The sequence below is a fragment of the Tyto alba genome, unplaced genomic scaffold (genome assembly GCF_018691265.1).
Source record: "Tyto alba isolate M040663 unplaced genomic scaffold, T.alba_DEE_v4.0 Super-Scaffold_5, whole genome shotgun sequence".
Classification (NCBI taxonomy): Eukaryota; Metazoa; Chordata; class Aves; order Strigiformes; family Tytonidae; genus Tyto; species Tyto alba.
This window is the reverse complement of record NW_024881326.1, coordinates 8486648-8509268: the sequence shown is the minus strand read 5'-3', so window position 1 is coordinate 8509268 and position 22621 is coordinate 8486648. Positions and strand designations below refer to the sequence as shown.

Below are 22621 nucleotides of genomic sequence, written 5' to 3'. Positions count from 1 at the left end.
GGCATTTGCCTTCCTGTGCCCTAAGGAGTAAACCAGCCCCTCAAGCTGCAGCAGGAAACCAGCACAGCCCTGTGACAGTGCTGATGGTTGCTGGCAGCTGCTTCAGCCTCGACACACGGTCCCCACCAGTTGTCAGTCCTTAGATTGAGCAGTTTGGCCCTTAATCTGTGTTGTGTTGGGGTGGCTCTAACGGAGGCTGCCTGCAAAGTTCAGCTGCAGTCGGAGAACTTGGGAGATCTTCTCCTGTGTACCGTGGCTGGGTCTGCTCAGCCATGGTACTGAGGTCAGATGCCTGCTCTCGTACAGCTGTACCAGTCTGGTTCTCTTTGAAACCTTTGACAGGGCCGATCCGAGGCTGGCAAATGAATCAAAAGGTGACAAAGAAGAGGGGATAAGGCACAAGACTGCTGAAGCGTTTCTGCTTAGGAACCAGATAAAACAGTTTGGTAGCTTTGCCAGTGACTCTAAAGAGTAGATTTGTTCCTAGACATTTATAAAGTTTTAAATCAAATATTTGAAACAACCCTGCTGCATGAGAAACTATATGTTTACTGCCCTGATGTCTCTCATACATGCTGGAGACAGCCATCTACTGTGTATTTGGACATCAGGCCTCATCCTGCAAACTGCTGCTGGAGAGTCTCCTTCAGCTCATCTATTGGTGGTTGTGCTGGGGGCAGAGAACAAAAAGCAAAGTGGAAATTAAGAGATCTGCACGAGTAATCATCAGATGGCAACAGCACTTGACCACTTCTGGACCAGAACTTGGAGAGTTTGGTTGTATTTCTCCTTCAAGCACTGAAATGGCAAAGCTAGACACATCTCTCAGTGGTCATGAGAAAGCCACAGGAGTGTGATTTTTTTCTCAATATCACCACCTGCCATGAAGATGTTTCAGCACCTCTGCTGTGGAGGAGAGTTGCTGGATTTGCGTGTGTCTAGAACAAATCAAAGCACTACCTAGCATCCAGATGAGCAGAATGTTAAAATGCACATGGTGAACACTCAAATAATCCTAAAAACTTGCAGTGTTAACCCAATTCTAAAGTTGTAAATAACGATAAAGACTTAGGTGAAGGCATCGATGAAAAAAGTAGGTGGGAAGGGATGGGTACTGACTGTGCACAGAAGAGATTTTCAGCTAAGGGGGAGGTATCTAAATGTTTCCTGTTGAAACCTTGACATTTTAATAGTGTGCTCTTCATACCACCCTCTTAAATCTCCTTGCCTGTTTGTTGAAATTGGGAACTATAAATGTTTGCACATGTTCATTGCTGCAAGGGTAGTCAAAGAAAAGTCCTTGAGAAGTTTTTGGGGCAAGCAGTGTAGAAGCATGTCACATAACAGAGAGAATGATTTGGAAAATCTGAGCTGAGTGGGCTGATGAGTGGGTTCATGTGAACATCTGTCTGCCCTGGTGTGATTTTTGGCCTTTAAATGGTACATATTTTTTTACTATTTTTCTCCCTTCTATTAACATCCTTGGAACAGCAGTCTGTGGCATGGTCCAGGGTAGCTGCTGGGGTCAGCAAGAGCTGGTGAGGGGCAGCAGGGCTGGACCTCCATGGGGCTGGGCAGGAGCCTGCCCCGGGGCAGGGGCCATGCGATCTCCACACAACTGCACCCCAGCTGCATGGTCCAGGGACGGGAGCAGCACCCACCTGCCCCCCGCTCCCATCCACACTCCTCATTTTGCTTTTCAGAGGGTGCCCAGCACATAGCAAACCCCTCTGGCCTGCAGACCAGGAGCAGATCACCTTCCAGCAGACTGCTGCGTATGTGTCTGGGGTACAGCAACAGGACTAGTTGGAGTAGACAGCCCGAATGACCCAAGGAGCATCAGAAAATGTCCCCCAGCTCCATAGGAGACACCCCCAACTACTGATCTACCTTACCCATCCCCAGGCCCCCCTTGTCACATTGCAAAGTGCCACCTCGTGGTGGCTGCTGAAGCCGTCTCACCATGGTAAAGCCACTTGATGCACTTTGCAGCAAAATGACTCTCCCGCGCTTACAAATCTTTCAGGGTATTAGAATGGGCTTAGAACCCGCTGCGTTTCTTGCTTTGGCTTGGAGGTGGCTCAGAGCTGGGTTTGACTGGCAGCTCAGCCACCGTTCAGTTGAAGTTCTTTGGGATGTGGTGATGAATCCCTTCTTTCCCCAGCCCCCCCTCACCCCGCTGCCTTTGGGACAGGCTGAGCCCCGAGAATTTAGCTCCAAGCTGCAGCCAGTGAAGCTCTCAGCAGTGGGGGCAGAGCCAGGTTTGTCAGAAGTATCCTAGCTTCGGAAAATAAAGGCTTTTATTTGGGGGAGGGGAGGAGAAGAAAAGAATTATTTCCAACATGCTAATAAAAGCCCTAAAGTAAACAACTAAGCATCTTCCATTTCAGTGTAGCTCTTGGAAAATTTCCCAGGATGTCTTTAAAGACCTCATTGTAAAATAGTGGGATGTTCTTTCCTCACAGGTATAGGTTAAAATAAAAACCATTTCATTTTCTCCGCTTGAAATCATTATAGAATTACCTGTTCTTGGGATTACTGTGAAGACCTTTGGGAAATCATTCTCTTGGGCTGCATTATGTGAGATGTGCTCCGGCTGCGCAGGCCCACCGTTTTGTATACCAGGGGAGGAAACGGTTCAGCACGCAGTTTTGCCTGCCTGGCTGTAAAAGGGAAATCATAGGTTTGTCTGGGGTTATACTTAAACCTTTTATGTCATTACCAGTGAAACTGGTTCTATTCTTTAATTTAAACTTTTTAAAATAAAAGTGAGGCTTTAGTATGAATGGTATCGTTTGTCACAATCTGACTGACTCAGACAATTTTCTTTCTACTTGAAGTATTTTGTTTCAGGAATTAAAAGATATCTAATTGCTACCAAACTTTTTTTAACATTACAACACAAACGTGTACATAGGAAGCAGATATCTTCCTCTGTGTGCATCCTCCTTTGTCTACCTGGAAGGGCAGTCCAGCTCTTAACTGCTGACATGGAGCACCTTGGGGAAGGTGCTGAACCCTCTTGGATGGGAAAAGGAGTGCTGATGCTCTCTGATACCTTGCGGAGTTGAGCCTAAGGTGGACCAATAAATTACAATCTTTTCATTGACTCCAGTAGCCTTTTGATTAGATTGCCATTCCCTCCATAGAGTCGAGAACCAGAGTAATAAAGGAAATGAAGGATGAGTAATAAAGGTAAGCACAGAGGCTGAACCATCCCAGTCCCTCCGATGCGCCAGTCCATTGAACGTATTTGCTGTTCTGATCTCATCTTGGCTAGAATTTGATTTTGGGTCTTCATAGCTGGGTGGATCAGGCAGCCCCCTGCTCAAAGTATTGCTTCAGCTGTGTGCAAAATATTGTGCCAGGCTGTATATTTATTAATAAGCTGATTTTGTAAGGAGATGGAGCACCATGTCTGAGCTCTTGTGGCAGGGCTAGCTAATGATACTGGACAGCGAGCAACTGTCACTTTTGCTAAATCTGTCATATTGCAAGTAAGCTGCTTACAGCATGCAGTTGAGGTGGGCAGAATGACAGTCTAATCCACCTTAGGGCTCTACCCAAAGTCAAATTTGAAGTCTGCTTTTCTCAAGAACACAGCTTTCCCTTGGAAACTGTTGTCTCAGAGGCACAAAGAAAGCTAAGGAGCAGAACAGTCACCAGATTTGCTGAATAAACTCCATCTGTGTGTCTGCTCAAGGGCTTGTAGACCCTCATCCTTGAGCAATGATAAAATAGGACTTCTGAGGAACAGAAGAAACATGGAATTTGTCAGAAAACATATCCTTGTACATTGCTTAGCAATGCAGCACAGATTTGCAAGCAACCTGAGGAGCTGGCACAGAGCCTTACACAGAAAAGGGGAATGCTGTGAGACCCAGTCAGCAGTACAGGACTCTCAGCAAAGCTTTCACGGATGGGAGCTGTGGCAAGTGGCACATAATGAGGCTCTTGGCTATCTCTTTCTGTTCCCTGTGTAGCAAAATGCCAATCCCTAACCTAGAGACCCTGCTGGGACCTCACCCGCACCAGTGCGAGGGCAGCCTGTGTGCTCTGCGACGGCTGTATGATGGGCTTGGGGGAGAGAGGAAGGTGTGGGCAACCCACTTCTGCTGATACCTTCCTGCACCACGTCCCACTGGCCTTCAGCTCTAGGCTGGTCTTTCCTGTTGCTACCTTGGGCATGACTGTCCCTTCATGTTTCCATGGTAGGAAAACAGTGGGTTTCTCCTAGGTTTCTCCCTCCTTTTTGACAGGTGAGACTTCACCCGTGCATCACAAGACTCATGTGTGAAAGACCTATGTCTTTCCGAAATGATCCCTCATTTTGGCCCTGATTTGGCCAAACTGCATAGCAGATCCTTCAATCTGAGTAGATAAACAATCCCATTGTTGAGGTGTTGCTTAATGTTAAACTGTCTGCTGCTGAATCAGCTCCTTGATATTTTGCAACCATCGTGCTACAGAAGTGTTTATAGATGTAAGCATTAGATTGTAGATACAGTTTCTTCAGATGATGCTGCAGCATATGGGGCACAGTGCTGAGCTTTACGGGACAATAAAATTCAGTGCTGAACGCTGTGAATAGTTTCCTCTTAGCAGATCTTTATATCCGCTCTTAACAACTGTTCCTCAGTGGCATTTAATAGTGTTTAAGAATATCTTCATTGTGTTCCCCCTTAAATTGTCCTATTGTCTGTGCAGTGACCCACATGTAGGGGGTGCTTGCTGATCCTGTTGTCTTTCCTGCAGTTGTATGAGAAGTTCCAAAGGAGGTTGGAGTGCTGTGTTAAGCTGGAAAAGTAGACAGGCAATGGAGTTTGAAGACTGTCAGTCAAAATATGCATTTTTAAATGATTGGAATGTACAAAATATGCTTGGAAGAAGCTTCAGATGGCCATTTCGTTGCTTCCCATAAGGAGATCCACAATAGTCAAATGTTGAGATGTGCCTATATGACTTCTAGAGTTCAGGTTTCTCATTAAAAAAAAACAAGACAAGAAAGTGGTTTAAAATGCTATCATGAAAGGAAATGGGAGACATTAAATGCCTTATTAAAATCACTTAGTGGCAGAGCTGTAGGTTCAGTGTAGAATTCCCGTCTCTCAGCCCACCGACACCAAAAACAATCATGTGCTTCTGAGGTAGAGAGCTGAGGTCCCCTCCACTCCTGCAAACAGCAGGGTGCACATGAGAATCCTTGGTGGCCATCATAAATGATGGGTTGTGCAACCAAAGATACCAATTCATGAGTAGATGGTTTAAGACCAAAGAAGGCACTTCTGTCTTCTCCTGCTTCCTGCCATCTCTGCTGCATCATCACAGTAGTGACAAAGTAGTTAAAAGCTGATCTTTTTAAAACTTTTATTTTAGCATTGACTTTCAACCGTGCAAAGGAGGCTGGGAGTGGCGGAAGTGCTTCTTCAAGGGCAAGATGTGCTTGGGCTGGTCACGAAACTGCACCCTGAGGGCTGCTGAATCAGGCTGCTCATAAAAGTCAAGAGCATTTTAATGTACGAGATGTTTCTGTCCTTTCTTGAAGTGTTAGAAGAGGATAAAGTGATAGCGTCAGGGAAACGGGGTCACAGAGCAGAGACCTGAGGAAGCACATGCCCGGCTCCTCTGGTGTTTACTTCAGGATGTGTTTTGGTTACCGACTGCTAAACATAGCAAAGCTGAAGGTGCCTTATCACTCCTCTGAATTTCAAACAGTTTGCTGTGTCTTACTGGAGAGCACATCATTGGTAGCTTTAACCAGCTGTAATATAGAGGCTGTTGAAAAACACAGGTCTGTTACCATAACAGCACTTTTATTTTTATCTTCCACAGGAAATATCTGTTGAAATTACCTTTTGGCTTCCAAAAGGTGAAGACATTTCTAATTGGAATGGTACCTATGAGTACACGTAACTTTTTTTTAAGGTAGAAAATTGTTTACCGGTATGCTTGTACAATTGATTTATGTGTTCTCTGCAGTCTTCAGCAATTGGTTTGGGGCTTTGGGAGGCGTCTTTAGCAATTATTAGGAGATGATGGACAGTCTATGGTTTTGAATGCTCTTTAGATGACTCTTTAGTATGAAGCCTATGAGGATGAGCATGCTGCGTCGCCACTGGAGAGATCCAATGAGGCATTTATGCCTAAAAAGTGCTCCCTAAATTAGCCCACATACCTGGTGGGAGATTCACTTACCGAGGGCTTGAAGGCCTTGCTGAGGAACCCACTGACAGTGCTGGAGAGCACCCCAAAAAAGTGGTTCCTCAAAACATTTTAGGCCATGCGCATTCAGATTGGCACTTGCTTACTGTGATCATTAAACTTTCATTGTCCAATTGATTTAGAGGCTACAACTTGTGTTTAAAGCTAAGCATCAGAGATGTAGTCTGTATAATACTGTCATGGTCTACTCTCAGAGAAAACTGGCACTTGTTTGCTGCCCTGGTCCCAAAACCCATGCTCCCAGAAGGTCAATGGCAAACAATACTGTGAGTTAAATGTACTTGGTGGGAAAGATAAGAGAAAAAATCCTCCAAAGCAATGTAAGACACAGATATTTTAGACAAAAAGTTGTTCTTTTCCCTAATGCTGTGGATTTTTTTTTTTTTTTAAGTGGTGTGTACAAATTGTGACCAACTCTAGAACATAGTTTAAAAACCTGCAGAATTAGGTAGATTGAATTCTTTCCCATATAGATATAGATATATATATTTTTAAAGCATATAAAATAATTCATCAAGAGGTGTCACTCTGTTCATGTCTGTGCCAGTGGATCAGCCATCAGTGTAGAATTCACTTTGTTCTCTATGAAGTTGAACAAAACAAAAAAGTTTTTGAGTCATCATCTTCTCAAATCCTTGCTATGTAGGTATTAGAAAATTTTTACTAAATACTGGTGTTCTATCAAAGTCCTTAAAGGAACCTCATCCAAAAGTTTTACTTTGCAGGTAAGACTCAGGTTCCCAATAACCTGGGACTCTGCTGCAATCCAGAATAAATAAAAAATAAATAAATAAAATGTGCAGATATCAAAGAACATTAGTAAATTAAATTACTGGGCTTGGAAAGCTGGTGTTACATCCCTAAAAACAGCTGATCTTGCAGGAAGGTGACATAACTTAAAATCAGTGGCACATAAAAGCAAAGAGGCTCTAGTGACCATCTTGGGTGGGAGTGAGTCTAGGTTTATGTGGGTCCATTTGTTTCAGACATTGAATGTTTCTTGGAAACTGGGCCCTTTCCAGACATTTCAATTTGGATGTCCTGAGTTGCTTTTCAGAAGTTTAATGCTATTTGTCTCAAGTGAATCTGGCTGTGGGTTTTACGTTCTAGTGCAGTGCACAGCGTGTTCTATAAATGCAACTGGTCACTGATTGCTTGGCCTGCCCTGCCCTCGACCAAGGGTTTGTTGGAGGAATTTAGTTTTAAATATCATTTCCACTGTCTAGATCTTTATCGTTGTTAGGAAAGAACTTACTCTGAAGGAGTCACTGATTATATGAGAGCTACTGCTGGCTTTCACAAGCACGCCTGTGTTTACACAAGCCAGGGTTTGTTCCTGGAAAGTGGGAAGGTAAGCACTCTGCTCCCATCGGCGTGCAGGAGGGACAGTTCTGCAGCCTGGCCTCATCTCACTTGCTTAACTGTAAGTTCTCGTTGGGCTCTACCAGAAGGTATTTCTGCTACAGTTCGGATGGTCCAACATCCTCCAGCTACCCATAAATATATGCTAAAGCTGTTAATTCTGTTTGGGGTGGTTTTGTTTGGTTGTTTGTGGCGAGGGAGGTCTGGTGTGCCTTTGATCTTTTCTGGACTGGATGCTGTGGTTAAGGCTTCTTTGTAAAGATGCTAAACCAAAGAAGTTGATCCATGTTAGTAATAACATGGGTAACATTTACAGTCTTGCCCCCTGCTGAATGAAAACTATTGAAACACAAAAGCTGTGAAGAGCTAAACTGAATTTTCAAATTGCACAGCAGCACTTTGTTGAATAGGGATGAACCCAAGCATGAACTCAAGTTTCACTACATTTGCTGAACAAGGGCCTAAATTAGTAACATCAAGTAATAGTTGGTGCAAGAACTGGCTTCAGCTATATAGGAAATTCAGGGCTGTATTTTTCAAACACCAAGCCCATTGCATTGCAACACCAAAAGGAAAAATTCACTCTGCATTCACCAATGCTGAAATTTGGTGGGTCGCAATGGATTTGCATTGCAAACGGCTCACTAACAATACACTGGATGACAGCACTGTTGAAACAGAAGATAGTATTGGTGTTTGGAAACAGCTCTTTTATGGGAGAAAAAAAAGACTGTTAAGATATTCTTTTGTGAAATAGCTCCAGACAAAGCACTGAGCACACAGTATTATGTAGGAGAAGGAAAAAGGTGCATTAAGGCTTATCTATCTGTTGCATGTGTCATCAAAACTTATGTAAATGTGCCTTCTTATAAGCTGTATTTATCTTATTCATATAGAGGAATCAATAGTAATGCTTCTGTCTTTCCTGAGCAGCCGTGATATAGGTATGGGCTACAGTATTTTGATAAGAAGCATTACATGTGTCCATTATCCCTGTGGATCACGGAATACAAGAGACCAACTAAAAACAATTCCCCATGACTGTTACTTGGAAACTTAAACAAAATCCCAGATCCTCTAATCTGGGATAGTAATGCTATCTAATTGTTTTTGAAAGACGGGTATAAGAGTCTGTGTAACGTCAGTTTAAAATAATATTTCCTTTTTTTCACTTCTGTGTACCTCTGCATGTACTTCAGCAGGGAGTTGACATGAAGGTTATGAGGCTTTATTAGCATAGTTGCAATTTTCTTGAAATGTCAGAACCAAATTGTAGCTGGCCAGTGAGAATTGACAACAGTCAAAACATGGTGCAACACTAAGAAAAAGGATCTCAGATTGTGTAGATTCAAAGTCAGAAAAGTGCTGTGTCAGCCAGCCAGCATGATTCACATATTTTGGGAGTGCTTATGCTTCATACCCTGTTGCCAAGTAGAAGACACTGCTCTTTTGGACATCTTTCAGCCTTGTGCAATCTGTCCATCTGCTTTAAAGATGAAAAAAAAAAATGTATGTTAATAGTGAGAGGGATACTAACAGAATGAAATTTCATGGGAGTTTTAGGGATGAACCTTTGTCTGCTGAAGTCAGATACAGCTTTGCCGTTTACAAGGGTATTTAGTCACTGTGTAGTCTAACAGAGTGCAATTGCCTTAATAGGCTGGAGTTATTTAAGAGGGCAATCTGTAAATGTCAGACAAGGTTTAATTGGGATTCCTTGTGCATTTTATTGGGAGCAACTAGGTTTTAGACAAGAGAAAATATATTTTAGAAATCTATCCATACATGGAGTACTTTGAAATTCACCTAAAGGTAAATGAGTAACAGACCAAATATTCCCAGGTTTCTAGTGCTTGGATTTTGAGAGCTATAGTAGTCTTTAAAGGGGCTGGCTTCTCTAAAAAAAATTAGACTTTTTAATGTAATGCATGTTGAGCTTTGAGGACGGTTTTGGATTTGAGCCATTCTTTCAACCACTGACATACCCCTATGCTACAAACTTTAAACCACCCAGGGTAAAACCTGAGGTCTTTGATGTTGTACTGAGATTCTCTGGTGCCACGGAGCTACCAGTGGTCACTCTAACGGTGAGCCTGGCATCAGGCCTGTGAGGTTTATCCTGGCTGTCTCCTTTCTGATGTGTTTGCCTGACGTTTTAACTCTGTGTAAGTCAACTCAGGGGATCCTGCATTTTCAGCTCTGAGTGAGAGCAGAAAGGAGGCTCTTGGCTCCAGTGCCCTAACTGGCTTGTCATTTGTCCAGAACAGCACAAGTTATTTTCTTCCAAGCAAATGTTTACTAAATGCATGGAGGAGAGTTCATATACAACTTGTTGGCATTACATCAATACAGATTTATTCTGTTGTGTGTTTTAGAAGTTTAATTAACATGAGCTTTGCAATATGTGCTGGAAAGTAAATAGCAGGCGCATCTTTATTTACTTGGCAGAAGAGTAACACTTCTTCAGAAGACATGAAAGCTTTTCCTAGTGCACGTGACTCAATTCACCAGTACCCTGCAGACTATTCCACAGTGCACATACTTGTTAAATCCCCTGTAAACCCAAATATCAGGCTTAGGGAAGACTTAAGTGCTGTACAAATCTTGTGGTGAGCCTTTACATGGGGCATGAGTTTCATCCTAACATCTGAACACCAGGCAAACAAGCAGGCAGACCCGAGACCAAAGGAGATGATCGACTCCATGAGTTTGGCTGTTGTGCAGAGCCATTTATGGAAAACTTATCAGATGCACAGGCTGACACTGCTTTGTGGGTTTTATCATGCCAGTGGTCAAAAATATCCAACATGAGCAGAATACATACCACTGAACCATTTTCATTTGGAAGGATTTTGTGGCTGAGAACTTGGCTGTCCACTGAACTATAAATCTCAGCCGGCAACATTTTGTAATAGGAGCCCTGATATAACCTTTAGCAGACAATCACAGGTGGCAACCATGTGAGAAGGCTACTGTGCTTTTGATGCCATCTGCATTGTAATCACCCCTGTAAAAAAGAGTTGCATCTTATCAGTGATATATCATCTTCTGATGTGTCACCCATAAAGTCTGGTTCTGAGGCCTTGAAGTTTATACGTGAGGTTTCCATTGCTGAGTCCAAGGTTCAGGCTGATCCATGGTGAAAAGTCACTACCAGTGGTGGGAGCTCTAGTTAGAGATAAGAAATCAAGCCTTACTGGCACTGTCAGACCGGTGAATACTTTCACGCATTTAACTTTTAACCAGCTGAACAATGAGTCCTCATTAGCTTCCCTGGAATCGCCTGCATGCTCAGGGACAGCTATAGGTGTATGCATCTTCAGGGCATGGGCTTAGGTGGAAAAGGAGAAAAGCCCTGCTTTGGCAGATATCCTGCCAACATAATCATATCCTGGCTTACAGGCAAGGTCTGTTCTCCCTAGACCACATCCCCAGTCTACTGCAGGTGTTCTTGTGCTTCCTCAGGTCCTTTTGGTGTAGTGTGTCATGTCTGGGATAACAATATTGCCGTACTCCACATTTTCCAATAAAAGCTTTCATCATTTCATAAGCGGCTAAAATATGCATAGCCACTAACTTCACTATTAACATAACATTTACAACAGGCTTAACAACGAGGACCAGATTTCTTGTTGGTCATTAGCCCTGTTGGGCTGAACTGAACACAACAGTCAAACTTCTCTTACTTTTCTCAGTGCTTCTCCTGTTTGCGTGTAACTGAACGTTCCCCCTCCTTCATTGCTATTCCTGTTCCTGTTTTGTTCAGGTATCATTTAAATGATGTTTAATGTGAGTTAAATGCTACAGAAATGCTACTAGTTGTTGCTCTGTTCAAACTGATAACTCTGTTATTCTAAGGCATCAGATTGCTAAATGGTCTTTTAACATCCAGATACAATTAATATTTTTCCAGGTTGTCATTGTAGAGAGGTAGAATAGATGTATATTTTTTCCAAGGTTATGCAAGAATAGGCATAATATTTGTTAATTATCCCTCATATCTCCATACATGTTTACTACCCTGCTACTGTGAATAGGTTATTACTGGCTTGTTTGTTTGTAGTCATCACCCACACTTTGATATAGAAATTGCAGTGGGTGATGTTTTTCTCTGGACCTCTTTATAACTCTTCTTTCATCTGCCTCCTGATTTTTCTCTGCCTATTGAAATTTCATGCATTCTGGCGGGCTGGTAGCCCAGATGTTTTCATGACAATGGTGTCTTTATCATCAGGATTTCATAATTAGGCAATTATTTTTTTTACAATACAGTCATTTCAAGATTTTTGTGTAATAAGCAGTTAGATATTATAATCTGCTAGAAATGCATTTTTGTATAAGTATGGATTAGAATAGATTTTAATTTTACAATTTCAGAGATCTAAATTAGACATTGTAGTAAAGAAAAATGACTTTTTATGTCTATTAGAACATTTACTTTTGTGTTGTGCTCATGCCAGCTAGAGTGAAATACTTCCTTATGTTTTAATCTTAGATTAATCTAAAACTGCTGGTGAAAGAGATGGTGGAAAAATGGTTTGTGATGATGCAAGAGAATGTAGCTAGAATTTTTAAGATACTGCAGTGCCCTGTCTCCTCCTGCCCTGCAATAGGGAAAACAAAGTGTCAACAGAAATAAAATCTTGGTCAGTTAGAGCCAGCTAGAAGGTGGAATAACTTCAAGGCATTTTGTTCTGATTATTTCAACCACTTCTTTTTGCATGTAGCTGGAATGTTCAACCAAAAGTCATTTAATTTCCACCTCTTCTGTTGCTGTTGCCCTGTTGAAGGGAGAACAGGCATGGAGAGCTATCGCAAGAGAGAAGCTTTTGCTGCTCACAGAGCTCCTCAAATGTTCCCTGCCTTTAAAGTCTGAGCTATGTGGTCTCTGAATACTGCGTCAGGTCAGGATGAGGGAGCTGGAGTGAAAATAGCTAAAGCAGCACTATGGCAGTAAAAAAGGTCTCCTTTGTGAAGTGTTCCCTTCGACAGCTTCTTTACCCATGGCCGTGATGTTGATGGCAGCACTGGTGATGTAGACAAAATTTGAGGTTGCTGCATGTGTCGGCATGACAGACTCCCAGGTCCAGGCTCTGCTGTGTGGAGTGTGCATGTTCAGACCGTGGCTTTCAATGACTCGAGGTTAGAAACCACTCTCTGTATTCCTGTCTAACCTAAAATGGTTTTTGTGGCCAGAATGAAGTAAATGATGACCACATCTCATCTAACTCTTCCCAGCCAGACCCGCTACTCGCCTCTAAGAAGTGAAGTAAGAGGTGACGTCGTAGGCTGAGCTAGGGGTGGCTTTCATGTTACGTGGTGCCCAAAAAGTAGGTTACTGGGTCAGGAACAGCAAGTTCTGACTGTTTGCCAGCTCAGCCTTTTTTTTTTCCCCACAATGTTTATACTGCTGTGACCTGCCATGCTAAAATGAGTCTAAAATTAATGCAAGTGGTGCTTAAAAACAGCAAGATGTGTTTGACTGAACTTGGCCTTCTGTACTTGCATCAGATTATCAGTTTGCAGGATGCTTGCTATATGGTGGCTTCCTTTTCTGAATCGAAAAGTAAAGCTAATTGGAATCCAGTTGCTAGAAAAAAAGACTGTCCTTCTTTTTAAATTATTAGCTTGAAGTCAAAAAACTTTATAAACTCACTGGAAAGTGCAGAGACATGGGGTCACCCAGGATTCAGTACTAGGAGAATTTTCTCCCAAATCCAGGGTTGTGTTAGAGATGATCCCTTGGGATATCTGAAAAATGCTCAGAACACTGAATTGTGGAACAAAGGAGTTTTGATTCAGGCTCTGATCTGTTTGAAACACCCTCCAGATGCTTGCACTCCTTCGTCCAAAACTGGTTCCCCTAACCCCCCCAAGCCTCCTAAGCCCCCTCAAAGCCAGAGCTCACGTCGGCGCTGCCGGGCGTGCGGACGAGGGCAGCTGCCAGCAGGATCGGATCCCCGAAGGAGAGCAAGGTGCCAGGCTGAGGATGGGAAACCTGATGGGGAATACAAGGAACGCAACTGCAGCTGCCTTCCCAGCGAGAGCACAGGGGCCGGAGGATTACGGTTGGGCTCGATGACTATAAAGATCTTTTCCATCCTACGTGATTGTATGCTTCTATGATTGCAGAGGCGAAGCTGACTGGGTTTGTACCTGCCCTTAGCATCGGGCCCCACAGTCCCTCGTGTGCCAGGGGACAGCAGCCTGGAAGCAAACCGCTTGTCCTGGTGCTGCCACAGGCTCCATCACCCCACGAGCTGCTTCATCCACAGGGCTGGCACGAGCCCTTTCTGGGCCTGATCACCCCAGGGGCCACATCCAGCCACCATTAACACCAGCGGCACACAGCTGGACCGCTCCAGCCTTGCAGTTGGGTGCATAACGTTAGATCCAAAGGGAAATTCCTTTGGTGTTGGAGGCAACCTTTCCTCTTGATCACTGCCTTCATGTCCAGATTTCTACGGCTTGATCCTGCAGTCCTCCTCCCTCTGGTTAAGTGCAAGGAGTGAGGTATGCAAGGGATGGGTGGCCTGGCTTCAAATATTTGAATAATCTCACCAATAAAATTGTTACTTGAAGCAAAGCCTCAGAATATGTTCAGTGGCTCGCTGCCAAAGCTGACTTAAGAGGAAACTATGTGGGCCATTCAGCCAAGTGACTCATCGAGTTTGCAATGCTTCTGAAAACTCATTTAAAAGAAATTAAAGAAATAATAATAAAAAAAAAGAGCAGGATTTGAAGGAAGATTTCACCTTGCAAAATCTCTCTTAAAACACAGAGATCACAGAGAGCTTTCTGCTTCCAGACCAGATGTAGCAGGACAGAGAAATAACAGCACCACTTAATGCTCCTCACCAAGATAAAATGGCATTTAATCACAACGCATCAGCAGCACACCCAGAAAAATGGTTCACACAGCCTGCAAAGGCCACCCTCAGCCCTATGGTTTTCACACGCCTCTTCGTGCTTCTTGCCCGCAACTTGAAAATACCTGACTTTCTGTGACTGGAGGAAAAACATGTTGCTCAAAGAAGGGCGAGATGGGTAATGCAGGTAATAAAACCACAAGTCTCCATATTTCAACGTAGGCATCAGCTCATTTTCTTAACATTTAATGAAATGCAAGTCAAACTGCAGCATCTCTTAGAAGACGTGTTATTTATGAGACTATCAACCTCTCAGAGTGGCAAAGGTTCCCCACTGGTGACAGCTCAGCAGGGCCTCGGTTATCACTGCTGACTTACAGTTCCTTCTCTGCTGGCAATCAGTTCAGTGACTACCAGAGAATATACGTTAAGCCTCAATCTGAAGACCACAGTGCTGCAAGATGCCGAGTGTTTGGTGTGGGAAGCAGCATTACAAGAGACAAAGAGGAGGTGAATGGCTCACCCCCCTGTGTGCCCCCTTCTTTCTTAGAGAGCTGGATCAGATTCTTAGCTGATAAAAATAGACGCTGTTGCTTTGCCTTCAGAAGTGCTGTGCTGATGTGCGCTGCTGCAGAATCTGGCCAAGTGTTTCTTTAGAAGCAAAAGCTCTAAACCTTTATGGAGAGGCGTGCATTTAAAATGCAAATTATCCAACATTAGTTCTTGCCAGCCTTGTTTATTAGGGGATTGTGCTGATACTAACTTGGCCTGGAAGCTGACCTGTATGAAAATCCATGTCTTCCTCTTGGGCATCAAGTCATTGGTGAGCTTGCAGTCATTGCGCAGCTTGATTCTGCTTTTCCCCTTCCTGTTGCAGGGCTGGCGAAGGAAGTGATGGTCTGTTGGTTAGAGAGCGCTGCCACATCACACGTGCTCACTTCTGCTTCTGCCCTTGCACTGCTTTGTTGTGTGACCTTATGCAAAACCCGTAGCTGTGCTTGGCCTTGATTTCTCTCTCTGCAAAACAATGATGACAGCGCTGAGTACTTTTTACTAAAACTTTTTTTTGGGTGGAAAGCGACATAAAAGATCAGAAATCTGTGTCTGTTCTTCATCCCTTCTGCAGAAATAGCTCTCCAGCCCAGCTTTGTCATTTCAACAGCTGTATCATGAAAGTAATAATATCAAAGCCTGATATAAGGGTTCTGCTTTGGAACTCACAAACCAAAGGAAGGCCCTCATAATTCTCTGCTTCCAGTTAAAGAAGATACATCTGCTCTCCGTGTATGGGATTCTGACCTATGAATCTATAGTTACACTTAATAAGATGTAACAGTTGCTCAGGGGACTGATAATAGGATATAGAGTCCTTTATCTCTGTGTCACTCATTGAAATCCAGACCAGGCCATTAGCAATTAAAATGTCTTACCATCTGATGTCTGTCCAGTGGCCTGTGCAAAATGAGTCTCAGCTCAGCATCCAGTGCATAAACTTTTAGGGTTTCAGGTTGTTGGGTTTTTTTTCTTTTCTATTTTTTCTCTTTTTTGGGGGTATGTGTCTTTTGCAATTCCATTCCTGCCTTCATTAGCACCATGGCCAGCTGTTTGTAGGTGGGCAAGTGGCCAGGCAGACATGGAGCTGTGGCATTTTCTTTCCCTACAGATGGTTTTCCAAATCAAAGCTGAAGTGTGTTAGAGCAAGGCCCTTGGGAGAGCAGCCAGCACTGGTTCTACTCATACTGAGTTTGTTTGGGGACTAAATAAATTTGTGTTCTCTTGGCTTCTTAATACAGCAGCTATTTAGGAATATAAAAATAATAGTTTGTAAAGAATGGTGCATGGGTTTCCTCTCTTTCTGTCTCTCCCATGAAAAATACCTCAAATATTTATTTTCAATAATTATTTGAAAAATGGGAGCAAATGAGGAAAACCTTTACTTACTCCTTCAATTTCATTCGGACACAGACATGTTTGTATTCCATTAATTATGGTGTGGTTTTATATTATATATATCTTTCCTGTTCATTTATACCTGGTGAGGGGTTTTTTTGTTTTTTTTTTGTTTTTTTTTTTTGTCATCTAGAAACACCCAATGAGCACAAAAGGCTCCATGGTTACCACCTACCCTGACAAGGGCTGTGTCAAAGGAGGTGTGTCTTTTTCTGTCATCAAGACGAGGCCACACTAATGTTTGCACACAGATGTTTGTGTTTTAGAGAGTTTTATAGCAGTGAAGACCATTGTTATCAATGGCTGGTCAAGCACAGAATTCAAATTCCCTGCAAGCTGAACCCATGTCTGTGACTTGCAGCTGTGGTTTGAGTGATTCCCCTCTGAGCAGAGTGGAACTGGGGCTTCTCAGCAGCCAGGCAGCCCCATTTTTGTAGTCACGTGTCACCAAGTGAATCTGTCTGGTTCCTTTGCCACCTATGTCCACCTCGCTGGGAAGATCAAGTACGATTCATGGCTGCCCTTCTTTGTAGGACTGGGAGCCTGGCACTGACCTTCCCAGACCACAGTCACCCAAGAGCCAGCCTCCCACTGTGGTCCTCACCCAGATCCAGAAGAAGGTTCTATCTCCCACACCTCCAGGCTCTTGTGAAACATCACCGGTTTTGGAGGAAGATGGAAAGAGAGGGAGAGGACACAACTGAACCCAAATTGCCTGGAATATGGTGGCCACACTAAATCTGTGCTGCTTCTATGCCAAGCACCTTAGTTATCTGTATTGCACCTCCTCACTGGTCCTGTTCCACCCCTGCCATCTGCTCCCCATGACCCTGCACGTGAAGTAGCTAAACTCTTTCAAGAAACTGAGTTGAGCCTGATCCAAAGATCCCAGACAGACATCAGCTCTGCTGCCTTCATCACCATGCCATGGCTAACCCCAAACTCACTCTGGGTCCTGCAGGTACCTGAGATGACGCTGCTGAGTGATGCTCCAGGAGACAGTAATGGTGCTGGTGATCCTCGTTGCTCAGAGGTGTCAGTGGCCCCACTACACCTATTTCTTCTCTGGTGTTCAAAGTGGGACTCAGCTAATGCCTGAAATAGCTGTCTGTGATGTGGGAGGTGGTTTGCAGAGTTTACATCAGAGTATAATGAATATATCTTCAGGAAGAAATCCTCACTGAATATTTTTGTTTCAGATTTTGGAACATGCCAAAGGAGAAGAGATTGAGAATCTCCCCTTTGAATGAACTGGAGAATTTCACTTTCTTCCTCTCTGGGTTTGCTATCCACCCATCCGTACAGACACTTCTAAGATTGCTCTTGTGTTTTTCCTTTTTGTGTTTAATAGTCTGAGCTGATGATGGACAGAGATGCCATTAAGTACCTGTACTGTACATAGAAGGACCACAAGCACCCTCTTGGATGCCCTTAATAAAATGTTCAGTGCTTTTTAAAAATGGCAGAGGACTGTGACACAGATCAAACCATCAAATCCTCATCAGCTCTTGGCCTGCTTACCTCTCTGTAACTCCCCAGATGTTCGACCATACTACTCCAGATGAATTAAATAGACAAAGCCAAGCTTGAACATTAGCCACATTCTCTTAATTGCACCAAAATATGTATTTTTTTGTTGTTGTTCTTATGAATAGGAAGTGATCAAGGCAAATAAATTCCTGAATAGGCTTTATTGGCCATCACATGGAGTGATTAACCTTTTAAATACTAGACTCATAGAAAAGTCTTGAGAGCCCACAGCAGGCTATCTCCATGCCTGTTTCTTATGGCTATTTAATCGTCCCTTGTGAAGCTCCATGTTAGGAAGGTCGGCTGAAAACTGGACAAATCAGCCATTCTCAAGGAGTCTTTGAACATGGTCGGGGCATTTAGTCACCTTGACCCCACATTTGCCAAAGCCTGTAGCTACGGAGCAGTGAACCCTGTGTGCTCTACAGATGAGTGAGCACAGCAAGCCCTGAACAGCCTCTTCCCTAAGCTCCACAGCCATGAAAATTAGTTTTAATTATATTCCATCTGAAACTACAGAAATCTTTCTCTTTTCTGCTCCTGCCTCTCACCCTTTTCACTTCTGTGTTACGTGATACCAAGGTTTGAAATACTGTCAGTGTTGCAGGGGAGAGGTTCGAGGGAGGCTGAGCAGCTTTGGGGGGGCCTCAGATGCTGCATGTGGGCACTCTGCTTTTGGAGCTGCAGCCGAGCCAACGTGCAGCAGCTCAGGACTGCTGGAGCCGTGCTCTTCCTGGGCTGAGGGGTGGGATTTGTTGGCTGAGGAAGGGCCGTTAATTCCAGTTCTGTGGGATTTGGCTGAGGAAGGGCCGTTAATTCCAGTTCTGTGGCTGAATCCCAATAGGAATAATTGCATGGTGCATACCTGAAGTGCTCCTGCAATTTCGATGGGAGAGCTGCTCTCCTGTACCTCCTGTCCTAGGCTAGTGGGTTGTGCCCTTCTTTTGCTATTTCACTGATGCTTTTTACCCTAGGCTTGGCTGGGCTTCGCCTTGTGTTGTGCGGTTGTCTGTCCATCTGGATTTTTCATTGTGCTTCAGGTCTCCCTCAGCTGAAAGACTCTGCTTCAGTCTTGCAGGAAATTATTTAATTTCTCTGTCCTTTGTGGCTTGGGGTTTTCTGTAGGCAAGACACTTGCCACTGCTCCTCTGACACAATCATCCAGGGGTTACTTAACTACCCACATCTCTCTAAAAATAGAAATTTACGGCTCCAAAGTACTTAGACACATTTTTGTTAGTATACACAGTGAGCTTTCTCCCAGCTATCCCAAACTATTATTAACAGCTCCAAAGCCTTTGGTTTGCCTAAGCATTTAAGAAAATTCACTTTTTCCAGACAGGGGCTGTTGGTATTTCTGTACTCTGAGATCAGAGCTGCCATCCTGCTCACACGCTCAGTGATGGAGAGGGGGTGTGTGGCTCACACACCCATTTCTTTTTTTTCTGAGACCTGCTCTTCCCCAAGGAGCACAAAAGCATTGAGTGGTCCACGTCCTTTACTCTCCCTTTTACTAAGAACTGACCTCAGAGAGGGGCACAGGGAAGAATCAGAAAATTTGGATATACATGAAAGTGTAGTAAATGGCAAGGAGAAAAAATAGTAGAGAAAAGAAAGCACAGAAAGAAGGTGCCTTTTTGTTGTGAAGGGGGATTAGCTGAGAGTCAGCTTTCAGATGCTTTTTAAATAAGGCATTCCCATGGAAAATACAGATCCTGATCGACTACAAAACTCTCAAGGATTTTTGAGGTCAGATCTCCCCTGGGAAAGGGGACAAACAATACTGAGCAGTGGTGCCATTTGCAAATGGGTTTGTCACTTTTCAGTGAGAAATACAACCAAAGGATTTCATGGAGTTTTGTTTTAGCTTTCAAGTAAGAAAGTTAAGTTCTTTTGTTATTTCTACACATGCTCAATGAAAAACTAAAGACAGATTCTCTGAGGCTGGATAATGAGGTTCGCCTTGGAGGATTAATACAAATAACCACGCATAGATGATGTGTAGAGGACTGGATCCGCAGCAGGTATGATTCACACATACCTATCAGCTTCCCACTGGCGAGGGGCTGTCCTGAGCACCCTCCTGCCCTGTAGTGTGTAAGTGCTACCTCTGGGTCATCTGCCCCTTTTGCCTTTCTTTGAGGCTCAGGCCCTGGGCAGGGCTAGTTTTCCCTCTCCCTGTTGTTTCCCTGACACTTACCTCTGCATCCTTCATAACATTTTCAGTAACCCAGCCCTGAAGTGTTTGCAGCCCGTGAGGTGCAACTCTTCTGTGCAGAACAATGCTCCCTTCCTCTCTGGCCTTCCTTAGTTCTCTGCTTGCAGCTGGAAAGGTTTAGCTAACACACAGGTTGATTCCTGACAAACTGTGGAAGAGCTGCCCTATCCATTTGTCTCAAGGTTACAATTTGGCCCCTGCTCTGGATCTGCAGTCCTGATGCTTATTTGCATTTTTCTATATATGGTTCTTTCCATTTCCACACATTAATCTTTCTTTGTTAAGACTCTACCCCACACTGAACAAACAGGAGGCACAGATGGCTTGATGCAGGTTTTTGGGTTTTTTTTTGACTTTTCAATTTCTACAGTTCATTGAACAGCAGCAATGTTTAAGTTACATAAACCTTGAATATCTTTTATTTTCAATGGAAATTGCACTTGCTTAGGCTAACCGTCCACTGATCACCTTATGCTCAAGAGCATTTCAACTTTATTTTCCAGTGTAGCATTTGATTGTGCTGAGGAAAGGACAATGCTCCTTCCGTGCTATGGAAATAATCTCAGGCTTGTTGGAAGAGGGAAGATTATTTGGTTCACCTGCAGATAAGCTTAGGATTTCCTTTGGAAGTCCTTTCTCCTTGACACTTATTTAAACAGCCTATATGCCACCAGAGATCAACTTCAGCACCTGCTATAGAGTCTATATTTCAGACTTTTAATGTCTGGTCAATGGAGATACTTCTGGTACCTACAGGTGAACACCTAAATTAGCATATGGAGTATGTGCCTTGAGTGTATCCCTTCTCTTTGTTGCCGGGCAGGGAGGTAAGAGGATGCAGTCCTGGGTTATAATGATCTTCTCAGGCTCAGGACAGCAGATGCCCAGGGCAGCACCACGCTCTGGATCCGGGCTGGTGCCCAGTTAGGGTCCCTTTGCAGACTTCCCTGGGCCAGCCCTGCAAGGTGACAGCAGACAAGGGGGGAGGCAACCCGGCCGCTTGTACCTGCCCTCTGAGGGATGGACCAGCTCCTCCATTTCAAACCCAAATCTTGGCTCGGCCACATGCTGCTCGCCCACCAAGGCAGCGAGTTTCAGAGGTGGACCTGCTGTTTTGAATGCTGCTAGAATTCCTCGTGAAATGTTACAGAATAGAGTAAAAATTTCCCCGCGTGCTTCATTGCTTCCCTGGTTGCAGGCCCCCCCCCTGCACCTGGTGGACTCGGGTGCTGTGGCAGTGACGTTGTTCTTGCGTGGAGCGGGTGCTTGGGACTGCTCTTCACAGTGCTCCTCCTGTAGTACCCACCTGTGTCCCCACTCCCCGCTGGCTGAGCTGCCAGTAGTAATTGGGACGCTCCGTTGTAATTTAAAAAACTGGTTAGAGGCCTGATTTATAAAATACAGATCTATCACAGTGAAAATGTAGATTTTTAATGTGCTCAAGCTTTAAAATCGTGTGTTTTGACTTTTTTCAAAGTTTCTTTTTTGGCAGCTCAATTGCAGTGCTCCCTACTGGGACTTATTTAAAGGGAGGAAAGGACATAATGTACTTACAAGTGTAAATGATGTATGTTTATTCCTCTGAACTGAGTAAGTGGCAAACCCAGAGGGTGAATAAGATAAGCTCATCAACTAGGTACTCTTTCTAGCAATTAAGATGAGGTTTGTAGCTTCCTGTCAGTTCTGCCATATAATAATACTGGGTAGTCATGTAGCTTTTATACTAATAGCAGAAAGTGAAGGTATTTATCCCAGCTCTGAAATAGAGAGCTCATTAAAATAGGATTGAAGGTATTTAATATCAATTGTTGTATTTTCTATTTGTATTCAAAAATGGCCAGCTTCATTAAATGAGGCAAATTCAAAATAGTTCCACTGAAGTCATGAAGCCCAAATTTACAACCTCACAAACACAAAATCAATTGCTCTGCAAAGTGTTCTCGGAAAGCTGACTCAAGTTTCTTGTTTCTAGATAAGTTTGCTTACATTATTTCAGAAGAACATTTTTACATATGCAGAGAAAGAGAGAGAGAGAGGAGAGTTCCTCTTTCCTCCCCCACAGCCTCAAGAGGCTGGACAAGACGGGGGCCCAGAGCTGGACACAGCCTGTAGTATACGGGATGTGTTGGGATGCAGAGACATGTGGGGACTGAACCCTGGCATGGTCTGAGATTGTGACACAGGTACTGGTGCAGGGTTGCTCGGTCCCTCCATGCCACTGATCCATTCATCCAAGACAGCACAATGTGCTGCCCAGCGCTGCCATCTCTAGCTCTGCAAAGAGCTTTCATGAAATACTGGCTGTGTTTTAGCCGCTGTCTGGTCCTCTGACCACCACAGGGCTGCTCAGGCTCCGTCCCTTCTTCCATTTGCCCTGGAGCTCGTCTCTGCCATTGTGGCACAGTCTCTCTATCAGCTTGAACTCTGCTTGTACCCCTTCCCTTCTGAGTTTAGAGATCCGTGTTCTGGC

The 22621-nt window shown here is 43.9% G+C and overlaps 1 protein-coding gene and 1 long non-coding RNA gene across 4 annotated transcripts in view; one reads left to right on the top strand and one right to left on the bottom strand.

The window, feature by feature from the left end:
- Positions 1-22621, top strand: part of PASD1 (PAS domain containing repressor 1) — a 108598-nt gene that overhangs the window by 4145 nt on the left and 81832 nt on the right. The window lies entirely within an intron of this gene.
- Positions 14433-20333, bottom strand: LOC116962418. The gene is made up of 2 exons (XR_004407587.2): positions 20134-20333; positions 14433-15470 (listed from the first exon to the last, which is right to left on the bottom strand). It is a non-coding gene; the product is annotated as an uncharacterized LOC116962418 (long non-coding RNA).